The following is a 13439-nucleotide window of genomic DNA, read 5'->3' as shown; positions in this document are numbered from 1 at the left end:
CTATAGGATTAGTAAATCTGGGTCACTGTGCTAATAATCCATACAGGCATACATTTGTTTTGAAGTCACCATTTTGACATATACACAATTGATAGTTTTATTTGATGAAATATATATATTTTTTTTAATAGCCTATTAGTGAAAGGCTGGGTCGCCAGTGGGGTTTCCATGCCCTTTTGCTATTTGTATATAATTTTATATTGCACAATTTATATGAATTAAAAGGGAATTACAGTTTCCAGTGGGATATTTTTTTTTAACATAAGGGACTGAATGGTGTTAAAGAAAAAAAATAAGCTTTAGATCTCCCTCATCCTCGTCGATGCTGTTCCAATGATTATGGGGTCCTTGTTGCACCAAACACCTATGGCACCTGAGAGGTTAAATGTCTGTGATTGGCCTTATAAGTGTCATAATCGTTGATCGCAGATGTTTAAAACAGCAGGCACCCAGCAGCTATGGTGCCCGCTGAACTTTGCGGGTGGGCACAATCTTTAAAGCCCTGCCCAGTGCTGCACATGTATGTCGCTGGACGGGAAAGGGTTAAGTATTTCAGCGTTTTCCTTTGCATGCTAGTGTTAAAAATCCCTGTCATTGTTTCTCTTTCATGTTCTAATAATTACAGTAAATAATTCCCGGTCTTGAGCAATTGTTTCTAATTTCAGTTTCTTTTTACATATTAGTAAATCCTAGAAATATGCCTATTACTCAGCTTTGTCATAATTTATTACTCATTTTATAGAGTCAAGATTCTTATTAAGAAGAGCCTTTGTTCTGCTGCAATCAGACATTTATATTATTCATTTTTTTAAATGAAAGGTAAAAACAAGAAGAAGTGAAAGATTCTTCTTTGGTCGTCAAGACAAGTCTTCATGCCTTGCAGCATAAAATCTCTACTTGGGAAGAACATGATCACACCCCTTGCTCAGGTAAAGATGAATGTGCACACAGGAGTGTTCCTGTCAGCTGTCAGCTCTGGTAAACACTCCCAAAATGCACTGAGGCAAAAGGGAGTGGCTAATTCCTATACCTGTACGGCTGGAGGAGTAATAATTAACTTCCCTTTGTCTCTTATAAACTACTCAGGTGATCCTTTAGGTCATTGCAAGACTGTCATGTTTTCTTGGGGAAACTACAGATCTGAAAGTGAAATGCGTCGCCAGGTTCTTCAAACAAGGCAAGTAGGATCTTCTAAGATTTCACTTTGACCAGGAAGCTCGAATTTGCAGGCAGATTGTCTCAAACATGAAATAATATACCCTCTCTTTTCTAGAACAAGTATATGTAGGACATTTCACTTACTAAAGGTCTTAAGCGGTCATCTAGCAAACCTGTATAGTCCTCAGGAGACACCTAGGTCATACGTCCCAGAAACAAAAACAGGATTCAAGGATCAGTGCATTTTTCTTTATGTACTTATCAAACAATTTAGATTCAGCCCTTCAGAATCAATGTTTAACAAGGCTTCTAGAAAAGAGATGAAAGTCTACACTGTGTCTTAACATGAAGCCATGCGGAACATGTGCCAACTTACTGATTGTGCTCAGCACTTTTACTGGAAGCAATGTTTTACCATCTGTAGTGGAATATATTAGCTACAAACAGGGGCTCGTGCACTGTAGCAGATTTAGTTTCTTCGTTGTAGGAAAATTAGCACAATGTAATCATTTGCAATAATTTCTTACATTATATTATGGTTGATTGTTCTGTATAAACTGTACGGATGAACTCAGATCCAGTTCACATTTGTTCCATCAAGGTTTCCAGTATTCCTGATAGCAACAATAATGTACAAATCCAAGAGAACAATCCATATAGATCTACATTGCTCATCAATACCGTGGCACTAAACATGATGTAAAGTGCATTGCTCCATAATTGACTTGCTATATACTGTAGCTTTTGTTATTGTCACCAGAAATACTGGAATCTTGATGGAACCCTGAGGGACCCCATTCAAATCTGTAGAATTCATCAGGTTTCACCACTGTCTGTCTGAAAAAGGATCCAGCATATCCACGATAAGGGGGCATTCACACATGTATTGTATGTACTTGTATGTATTTTGTGGTCCACAAAACGCTGACCCCCAAAATCCCTGATGACGTTAGTGTTGCATCCAGATTTTTTTTTGTAAACCTATTGGCTTCAAAGGGTGAGTGAACTTCATTTTGTGGCCAAGTATAGGACATGTTCGCTGGCGGGAACGGATATATGGATGCAGAAAGCACATGGAAGGCATCCATGTGCTTTCCGCATCCGTATGTCCGTTACGCAAAAGTCAAAATATGTCCTATTCTTGGCCACAAATGTGTACCACGGACCCATGGAAGTTAATGGGTCTGCAAAAAAACGGATGTAACGTGTACGCCATTCGTATTTTGCGGACCGCAAAAATTTTTTTGTTCATGGTAATGCAAACGGATCCGTTCTGAACGGATCTAAGCGTTTGCATTATAGGAGCGGATCCGTCTGTGCAGATACCAGACGGACCCGCTCTGAACGCAAGTGTGAAAGTAGCCTAACATGTAATTCTTTGTGTGTTGTTAGATTAAGCAGACTGTGATTGTCTATTGTTGTGACTTAGATGAAGATCAGATCACATTTTATGACCAATTTGTGCAGAAATCCATATCATTCCAAAGGGTTTACATACTTTTTCTTGCAACTGTATATGGAAAGTCTTTACATTACTGGCCTGCAGAAAGATAATAAACAGCGCACAAAGAAGCTTATAGCCAACCTTTGATCACCATTTTCAGATTATATAAAGATGTAATCTACGTTAATAGTTGAATACCTTTGTAAATACATTGCATTACTTATCTTGTGCTAATCAGAGTTGCAGCCTTTCCACCAGAGCTCCATTCTTGATTCTGCTGGTTGTTGTGATTGGAAACAGTTGACAGATTTGTCAGGCACATTCCTAACGGTTTGACTGAACTCTATTATGAGTTGGGTTATTATATTCTGTACTAGCGGGCAGTGGAATAAAGCTACATGGAAACCAGTGATCAACTTATTGTACTGTCAGGGGAACTGTACTCTAGAAAGTGGAAACCTCCTTTAAAGAGGATCTGTCATCAGGTTTTACAATACAAACTGCATGGAGTGACTTACTTTCAATGAGGGCAGACCATGCAATTGCTCAGGGAGGGGGCTCTGTGCTTAACTCCTCCTTCTTTCTAGGCAAGAAAACACTGCATTTTCATACAGCCACCACTAGGAGGAAAAAGACTATTACAGCTTCTATTTCAGTCAACTGTAACTACATAAATTCCTGCACTGAACACCCCTTAGTGGTGGCTGCAGGCAGCCAGCCTTGTAATGGAAGGGAAGCAGATAGATCAATATACTTATGCCAGTTTTCTAGTGTAAATACATTAAGTAATATAGTATATCAATCCAGGGTGTTGTGCTTTGCTTTGTCTAGTCATGATTGTCGCACATGTACTGGAAAACTGGGTGGGGCAGTGGGGCCCACACTAAGTTTTACTGTAGGACGCTATGACATTTTTGCACAAACATTGCGGCATACATTATTACATTACAGATCTCTTACCAGATGGGTATGGTGTACTTATGAGTATGACATGACAGAATTACTGTATGATCCTTCATGATAATTTTCCCGCCTGATACTCAAATGATCATTTTAAAAGTCCAGCTAAAATTCCTAGGGGGGAGAGGGCCAGCGCTGAACTCTTTCTTCTGTTCCCGACACGAAAACAATGCATTTTCATGAGATTATTACAGCTTCCATTGCAGACAATGACAACCGAGTTCCCTCTAGATTGTGGATGCAATATACAGATTTAGGGCTCATGCTCACGACCGTTGTTTTGCGGTCCATTTTTCACTGATCCGTTGTTCTGTATCTGAGTTTTTTTTTCTCTGATTTAAGTCCTCTTCCGTTCCGTTATTGCAGAAAACATATCCGTATGGTTTCCGTATTTGATCAGTTTTTAGCGGTTCGGAAACGGAAACAGTAACTTATTAATCACCGAACACATGAGCAATATGGGCTGGGCATAGCACTTTTACAGTATGGATCTGTAAATACGGATGTGTTCCGTGTGCGTTCCGTATTTTTTGCGGACCCGTTGACTTGAATGGGGCCTCGGACCGTGATTTGTGGACAATAATAGTGCATGCACTACTTTTTGCGGAACGTAAATACGCAAACAGAATGCACACGGAGTACCTTCCGTTGTTTTTGCGGACCTATTGAAGTGAATGGTACCGCATATGGTCCGCAAAAAACCCCAGAACAGAAGCGGAAATAAAATAAGCTCGTGTGCATGAGCCCTTATGTGAAGGAAAGCAAGAGATTTCTCAATGTATTTATAGCAGTTGCTTGGTGTAAATACATTGAGAAATAAGGTAGTTCAGAATAAGTAGCATGTTTATGAATATCTGTTCCACATTTTTCGATATAGTAGATAGAGCACATGAAGGCAACTTTTTTTTATTACAATTTCTTTTTTTAATAAAAATTTGTTCTGCTTAATAAAAAATTAAAGTAAATCAGAAATGTAACGTGTTGCCATCAATGTTGCCTGCGAGTGTTTGAGGCACGTGTACAGAGAAACTGGGTGGGGGTCTTTTATTCGTTTTGCTGTGGGGCCCTATGAGGTCTGTGTAGGCCCTGCTCATCAGGTGTAAGAGATCTATTTAAAAATCTATGTATATAGTTTGTATAGTGAAATCTAGTGACAAATCCTCTTTAAAGAGGACTTATCACCACACAATGCAGTGCAATCTGCAGGCAGCATGTTATAGAGCAGGAGGAGCTGAGCACATTGTGTATACACACTTCTAAAGAGAATGCTATCAATCAGTGATAACACCTTCCGTGTACAGGGTGCTGTTCACTGGGTGATCTTAGGGCTCTTTCACACGAGCGGATCCCATGCGGGTAATCTGCTGCGTGAAAGAGAGCCAAGCCCCGTTCCGGACAGCAGAGACACGGAGCACTAACATGATTGATAATACTCCATGCCTCTTTGATCTTTTTACTACAAAATCACAGTGAGATAAAGTTGTCACATTTTGTAACAAAAAGGTCACAGAGAGGCACGGAGCATTATTAATCATGTTAATGCTCTGTGTCTCCGGGGATTGGCTTTCTTTCACTCAGCAGATTACCCGCATGGGATCCGCTCGTGTGAAAGAGCCCTTGTCTCACTTCAGCAAGTGGCATTTATCATGTAAAGAAAATAAATGCAAGCCACTTACGAATGTATTGTGATTGTCCATATTGCTTATAGACACAGAGCATAAATTATTATAGTGCCCTGCGCTCCTCCATAACAGGAAATCACGCTTACACAGAGTGTGATTTCCAAACTGGAAACGCTTGTCGGAAATTAGCCAAAATTTGTGTTTCTAAGGAAAACCTGTCTTCACGGCTCAGCACCGTTATGTACTGAACAGTGAAGATGCTAGGCTCACTGCTGCTGCTCTTGCTACTTCCCTCCTATAGACATCCCTAAAAATGACCATATGTACGATGTAGGTGTGTAGATAGATACAGGGAGTGCAGAATTATTAGGGAAGTTGTATTTTTGAGGATTAATTTTATTATTGAACAACAACCATGTTCTCAATGAACCCAAAAAACTCATTAATATCAAAGCTGAATATTTTTGGAAGTAGTTTTTAGTTTGTTTTTAGTTTTAGCTATTTTAGGCTACTTTCACACTAGCGTTCGGGTGTCCGCTCGTGCGCACCGTTTGAAGGGGCTCACGAGCGGCCCCGAACGCATCCGTCTGGCCCCAATGCATTCTCAGTGGAGGCGGATCCACTGAGAATGCATCCGCCTGCCAGCGTTCAGCCTCCGCTCCGCTCAGTGAGCGGACACCTGAACGCTGCTTGCAGCGTTCGGGTGTCCGCCTGGCCGTGCGGAGGCGAGCGGATCCGTCCACACTTACAATGTAAGTCAATGGGGACGGATCCGCTTGAAGATGACACTATATGGCTCAATCTTCAAGCGGATCCGTTCCCCATTGACTTTCAATGTAAAGTCTGAACGGATCCGCTCAGACAACTTTCACACTTTTTCTAAGTTTTAATGCAGACGCATCCGTTCTGAACGGATGCGAACGTCTGCATTATCGGAGCAGATCCGTCTGATGAAACATCAGACGGATCCGCTCCGAACGCTAGTGTGAAAGTAGCCTTAGGGGGATATCTGTGTGTGCAGGTGACTATTACTGTGCATAATTATTAGGCAACTTAACAAAAAACAAATATATACCCATTTCAATTATTTATTTTTACTAGTGAAACCAATATAACATCTCAACATTCACAAATATACATTTCTGACATTCAAAAACAAAACAAAAACAAATCAGTGACCAATATAGCCACCTTTCTTTGCAAGGACACTCAAAAGCCTGCCATCCATGGATTCTGTCAGTGTTTTGATCTGTTCACCATCAACATTGCGTGCAGCAGCAACCACAGCCTCCCAGACACTGTTCAGAGAGGTGTACTGTTTTCCCTCCTTGTAAATCTCACATTTGATGATGGACCACAGGTTCTCAATGGGGTTCAGATCAGGTGAACAAGGAGGCCATGTCATTAGATTTTCTTCTTTTATACCCTTTCTTGCCAGCCACGCTGTGGAGTACTTGGACGCGTGTGATGGAGCATTGTCCTGCATGAAAATCATGTTTTTCTTGAAGGATGCAGACTTCTTCCTGTACCACTGCTTGAAGAAGGTGTCTTCCAGAAACTGGCAGTAGGACTGGGAGTTGAGCTTGACTCCATCCTCAACCCGAAAAGGCCCCACAAGCTCATCTTTGATGATACCAGCCCAAACCAGTACTCCACCTCCACCTTGCTGGCGTCTGAGTCGGACTGGAGCTCTCTGCCCTTTACCAATCCAGCCACGGGCCCATCCATCTGGCCCATCAAGACTCACTCTCATTTCATCAGTCCATAAAACCTTAGAAAAATCAGTCTTGAGATATTTCTTGGCCCAGTCTTGACGTTTCAGCTTGTGTGTCTTGTTCAGTGGTGGTCGTCTTTCAGCCTTTCTTACCTTGGCCATGTCTCTGAGTATTGCACACCTTGTGCTTTTGGGCACTCCAGTGATGTTGCAGCTCTGAAATATGCCCAAACTGGTGGCAAGTGGCATCTTGGCAGCTGCACGCTTGACTTTTCGCAGTTCATGGGCAGTTATTTTGCGCCTTAGTTTTTCCACACGCTTCTTGCGACCCTGTTGACTATTTTGAATGAAACGCTTGATTGTTCGATGATCACGCTTCAGAAGCTTTGCAATTTTAAGAGTGCTGCATCCCTCTGCAAGATATCTCACTATTTTGGACTTTTCTGAGCCTGTCAAGTCCTTCTTTTGACCCATTTTGCCAAAGGAAAGGAAGTTGCCTAATAATTATGCACACCTGATATAGGGTGTTGATGTCATTAGACCACACCCCTTCTCATTACAGAGATGCACATCACCTAATATGCTTAATTGGTAGTAGGCTTTCGAGCCTATACAGCTTGGAGTAAGACAATATGCATAAAGAGGATGATGTGGTCAAAATACTCATTTGCCTAATAATTCTGCACTCCCTGTATATTCTGACCTGTCTCCCTACGATTTATACTGTGAGCGCTTATAGTGTATGATCATCCTGTAACCCCCGATGCACTGCTTAACTAACCAGCTGCCAGGAGATGCAGGAGAGCGGCCAGTCAGTGCTCACTATTGTCACTAAATATAAAAGCCAGGGAAAAATTTTGGCCTCTCTTTTGTACTTGTTTGACCTTTTGGATGCACTCTTGGATTTGGCTCAAAAACAGCATCAAAAACTGCATGTATGAACCCACTAATTACAATAGGATGTCTTGGATTTCCATCATGGTGTCCATTATTTTACAAGAAAAAATATCTGGACAGTTGTGGACACAGTGTATGATGGTAAATAGAATGGCCCTGCCAATAGAGAGAGTTGGCATATTTATTGGACGTGCTACAAACAGTTGCTTGGTCAGTTGCTCTACTATAAACCACTATTAAATATATGGTAGTGTTGGGACCTCCATCGATTGTGAGAATGGAGACCCCATACCCCAAAGCTGTCCCCTTCCCGCCAAAAATGAATGGAGTGGCAGGTCAGGCATGTGTACCGTTCACCACCGAACCCCATTGACTAAATGCCAAATACTGTAGAATCCGGTAAACCGATACTATGATGGAACAGCCTGGTGGATTTAAAAATGCAGATGTGAAAGTAGCTTTACGGTTATAATCTGAGGGAACACTGTAAAAAATATACACCGCATCATTGTAGATGCAACTGCAACTCTGGAAAGTCTGGTAGTTTCTAGACATTTTAGGAATGCGAATGTAAGCAAACCAGTAATTTACACGTGATCATGACTAATGGTAATTTCCTCTCTAAGGCTAGGCTCATGTCAGTGAGGAAATTCAGTTATTCTGTTCTAGACACCACTGATGGTGGTGTCTAGAACACCGCCATCTGAGGTGTTGACTTTAATAGGGACTAGAGTTGAGCGGACACCTGGATGTTTGGGTTCGACGAGTTCGGCCGAACTTGAAAAAAAAGTTCGGGTTCGGGACCCGAACTTGACCCCGAACCCCATTGAAGTCAAAGGGGACCCGAACTTATGGGCACTAAAATGGCTCTAAAATAGTACTGGAAAGGGCTAGAGGGCTGCAAAAGGCATCAAAATGTGCTTAAGAGCATGGCAACTATTCGGCAAACAAATGTGGATAGGGAAATGACTTAAAATAACATAAAATACAGAAAAATTAAAAATAACAATTTGGATCTAGGAGCAGGAGGTTCAGGAGGCGGTGGATGTGGCGGTGTAGGTTGACGTGGTGTTGTAGGTGGAAGCGGCGGTGAAGGAGGAATAGGTAGCCAACAGTGATTTGTGTTATTTTTTATTTTTAAATTGGGGTATTCCCCAAAATATCGGGACATATAACAAAATAATACAAAGAATAAGTGCACTTGAGTACAAGAATGGATGGTTGAGGCTGGTATAAATGTCTATTCTGCACAAGGTACGGACAAGTCCTGTGGGATCCATGCCTGGTTCATTTTAATAAACGTAAGCTTGTCCACATTGGCCCGTGATAATGCTCTCTGCCGTGCTAAACACACGTTCACACTATACACTGGCTGCAGGGCAGGTCAGCACCTCCAAGGCTGACAAAGCTTTTCCACATTTGGGCCATGCTAACCCTGCCTTCTCAGGTGCTGGCGATGCCCCAGCTGCGTTGGCGACCTCTTCCTCCTCCTCTGCCTTCGCCTTGTGCTTCCACTGTGCCCCCGCTGTCAGGTGGGAATGCCATCATCAGCGTGTGCTTGTAGTCGCGCATCTTCCGATCAGTAACAGATGTTTTCACTAAATTTTGTTCCCTGTCAGCAATGCAGAGCAGGGGTTCATTCACGGCAAAAGGGGGTTCATGTCACCCAGCAATAGAACAGAGGATTTTGAGAGAACGAGGCCCATGTCACCCAGGCACATCAGGGGTTCATTCACTGCAAAAGGGGGTTCATGTCACCCAGCAATAGAACAGAGGATTTTGAGAGATTTAGGCCCCTGTCACCCAGGCACAGCAGGGGTTCATTCACGGCAAAAGGGGGTTCATGTCACCCAGCAATAGAACTGAGGATTTTGAGAGATTTAGGCCCCTGTCACAGCAGGCACAGCAGGGGTTCATTCACTGCAAAAGGGGGTTCATGTCACCCAGCAATAGAACAGAGGATTTTGAGAGATTTAGGCCCCTGTCACCCAGGCACAGCAGGGGTTCATTCACAGCAAAAGGGGGTTCATGTCACTCAGCAATAGAACAGAGGATTTTGAGAGATTTAGGCCCCTGTCACCCAGGCACAGCAGGGGTTCATTCACGGCAAAAAGTGGTTCATGTCACCCAGCAATAGAACAGAGGATTTTGAGAGATTTAGGCCCCTGTCACCCAGGCACAGCAGGGGTTCATTCACAGCAAAAGGGGGTTCATGTCACTCAGCAATAGAACAGAGGATTTTGAGAGATTTAGGCCCCTGTCACCCAGGCACAGCAGGGGTTCATTCACGGCAAAAGGGGGTTCATGTCACCCAGCAATAGAACAGAGGATTTTGAGAGATTTAGGCCCCTGTCACCCAGGCGCAGCAGGGGTTTGTATACACCAAAAATGGTTAAATGTCACCCGACAATTGAAAATAAGATTTTTTTCAATTTAGGGCACTAAAATTGGCACTTTTTTGCATAAAAATTGCTCTAAAATAGTCCTTGAAAAGGCTAGAGGGATGTAAAAGGCAGTAAAATGTGCTTAAGAGCATGGCAACTGCTCTGCAAACAAATGTGGATAGGGAAATAACTTAAAATAAAATAACTAAAAATTACAAATTATTAACCTGCAACTCAGAGAAGGAGGTGGATATGGAGTCGGAGGTTGAGGAGGCGGTGAATGTGGTGTTGTAGGTGGAAGCAGCAATGGAGGAGGAGGAGGAGGTAGCCAACATTTTTTTAAATTATTTTTATTGGGGTAGGTAGCCACCAAAATGTTGGAACAAATAAAAAAAAAGAAAACAAAGAATCATTGCAAAACACCAAAAAATAAATAACGTAAATATCTCGCGTGGAGTTATTCGTATATCACCTATAACGCTCAGAAAGCTACCACACAAGTAATTATAGTCAATTAATCCTTTATTAGACATCCGTTTACAATACATTAATAAAAAAATGTTACATAAAGCAGCAACCATGGGAACACAGAAGTGTTACAGAAAAATGAAAAAAACTGAGTGAGCTCCAGACCATGAGGGACTAGTATACTTACAAAATTAGCAGCATCAGATAAGTGGGGCTCATATAGCAAAGTGCACACAGGATACCAATTACAATGTACCGCAAGCACTAGTCCGTGCAAAGCGGTATAAACCTTCGTGCACCCCTACAGTATGAGGCTGCTAAGGGGAAAAAATACATAAAGTCACATATCTTACTGACCCAGTCTGGAGCAGCCGCCCGACGATCGTTTTGCTTCACGCTTCCTCTAGGGGCATACTCCACTCACCAACAATCCACTCCTATATACTCCTTTAGTCTAGCCTCAGCCAATGAGTGCGCCTCTAAACAGCCGTCCGCAATCACACAATCAAACACCCAGGTATCTTTTCCGGGGGAGTGAGTGTTTTGGAGTCCAATCACGTGTCATTCACACAGCTGCCACGTCACCCGGCTCGCGACCCACCCACCGGAACAGCAGAGCCACATGACACAAAACCGGAGTCATGCGGCGCAGCAGGCTGCGTCTAGAAACAGCGCAGCCCGTCCCATGGCAACCGGGTCACGAGGCGGGTCACATGATCAACTCACCACCACTAGGTGACGTATATACTGCTCCCACATACACCGCTCCAATCGCACAGACCAAGAGTACACGGCATGCAGCCCCATCGACACCACGTAGTTGGACTTATCAGAATAACAAATCGGAATCCTATGATTAGGCAGACCGTTGCCAACCACTATTCTATATATACACTCACCTAAAGAATTATTAGAAACACCTGTTCTATTTCTCATTAATGCAATTATCTAGTCAACCAATCACATGGCAGTTGCTTCAATGCACTTAGGGGGGTGGTCCTGGTCAAGACAATCTCCTGAACTCCAAACTGAATGTCAGAATGGGAAAGAAAGGTGATGGTTGTTGGTGCCAGACGGGCCGTTCTGAGTATTTCACAATCTGCTCAGTTACTGGGATTTTCATGCACAACCATTTCTAGGGTTTACAAAGAATGGTGTGAAAAGGGAAAAACATCCAGTATGCGGCAGTCCTGTGGGCAAAAATGCCTTGTGGATGCTAGAGGTCAGAGGAGAATGGGCCGACTGATTCAAGCTGATAGAAGAGCAACGTTGACTGAAATAACCACTCGTTACAACCGAGGTATGCAGCAAAGCATTTGTGAAGCCACAACACGCACAACCTTGGGGCGGATGGGCTACAACAGCAGAAGACCCCACCGGGTACCACTCATCTCCACTACAAATAGATAAAAGAAGCTACAATTTGCACGAGCTAACCAAAATTGGACTGTTGAAGACTGGAAAAATGTTGCCTGGTCTGATGAGTCTCGATTTCTGTTGAGACATTCAAATGGTAGAGTCCGAATTTGGCATAAACAGAATGAAAACATGCATCCATCATGCCTTGTTACCACTGTGCAGGCTGCTGGTGGTGGTGGTGTAATCGTGTGGGGGATGTTTTTTGGGCACACTTTAGGCCCTTTAGTGCCAATTGGGCATCGTTTAAATACCACGGGCTACCTGAGCATTGTTTCTGACCATGTCCATCCCTTCATGACCACCATGTACCCATCCTCTGATGGTTACTTCCAGCAGGATAATGTACCATGTCACAAAGCTCGAATCATTTCAAATTGGTTTCTTGAACATGACAATGAGTTCACTGTACTAAAATGGCCCCTACAGTCACCAGATCTCAACCCAATAGAGCATCTTTGGGATGTGGTGGAACGGGAGCTTCGTGCCCTGGATGTGCATCCCTCAAATCTCCATCAACTGCAAGATGCTATCCTATCAATATGGGCCAACATTTCTAAAGAATGCTATCAGCACCTTGTTGAATCAATGCCACGTAGAATTAAGGCAGTTCTGAAGGCAAAAGGGGGTCCAACACCGTATTAGTATGGTGTTCCTAATAATTCTTTAGGTGAGTGTATATGTCAATCTAACATACCATGATTAAGAAGACATGAGATACATTATTACGGTACAATTATACAGAGTGCAATTATAAAGAATACATGATTACAGTCCAATTTAAAAGCTATAATTATAAAAGTATATTGTGTAATATATATTAAATATGACATATAATAAATATCAATTAAAACTAGTTATTCTCTGCTAAAGCCTATGCTAAGTTGTGCACTACCATTAAGATACCCACCACCTAATGTAGGCAGTGGACAAAAATCTTCCACTGGCATAGTGTATACATATAAAACCAACATGCCATATGCATATGACAAATAATGCATCATGACATATATTAGTCACAAATCATCCTGATACATAATAAGATCAATGTATGACACCTCATTTGTTTAGTCCCACTTATCATAGAACAATATATAGAAACCATATATCTAGAGACGATATATGTTATATGCTCTGATATCATCATTCTCCCAAGTGCATGTGAAAACAGAAAAGAAGGGAAAAGGGGAGAAAAAGGAAGAGGGATTGTGAGGTGCCATGTGCAGAGTGCTCAGTGAACAGAGTGCAGAGAGTGATGGTATCAGGGTTAAAATTCACCCTTCTTAATTCATTAGTTAAGTCATGTACATGTCATATACATTAGTGCCGCAACCTACATTCCCTAAAACCGCAGGTTATTCCTATACCTTATATCA

At 42.4% G+C, this 13439-nt stretch overlaps 1 protein-coding gene across 3 annotated transcripts in view; it reads left to right on the top strand.

Moving 5' to 3' along the window:
• The first annotated feature begins 818 nt into the window (after positions 1-818).
• RASSF6 (Ras association domain family member 6) overlaps positions 819-13439 on the top strand; it is a 103074-nt gene continuing 90453 nt past the window's right edge. For 2 of the 3 annotated variants that reach the window (XM_040418137.1, XM_040418140.1), the window contains exon 1: positions 1028-1177. The gene's annotated coding sequence lies outside the window, so the exon portion shown is untranslated. Of the gene's footprint in view, positions 930-1027; positions 1178-13439 lie in introns of those variants that run through there. The other variant, XM_040418138.1, reaches the window with a different exon arrangement.

Source organism: Bufo bufo, chromosome 2, assembly GCF_905171765.1.
Source record: "Bufo bufo chromosome 2, aBufBuf1.1, whole genome shotgun sequence".
In the NCBI taxonomy this organism is placed as follows: Eukaryota; Metazoa; Chordata; class Amphibia; order Anura; family Bufonidae; genus Bufo; species Bufo bufo.
The sequence above is the reverse complement of the archived record's forward strand: the minus strand, read 5'-3'. Positions and strand labels throughout refer to the sequence as shown.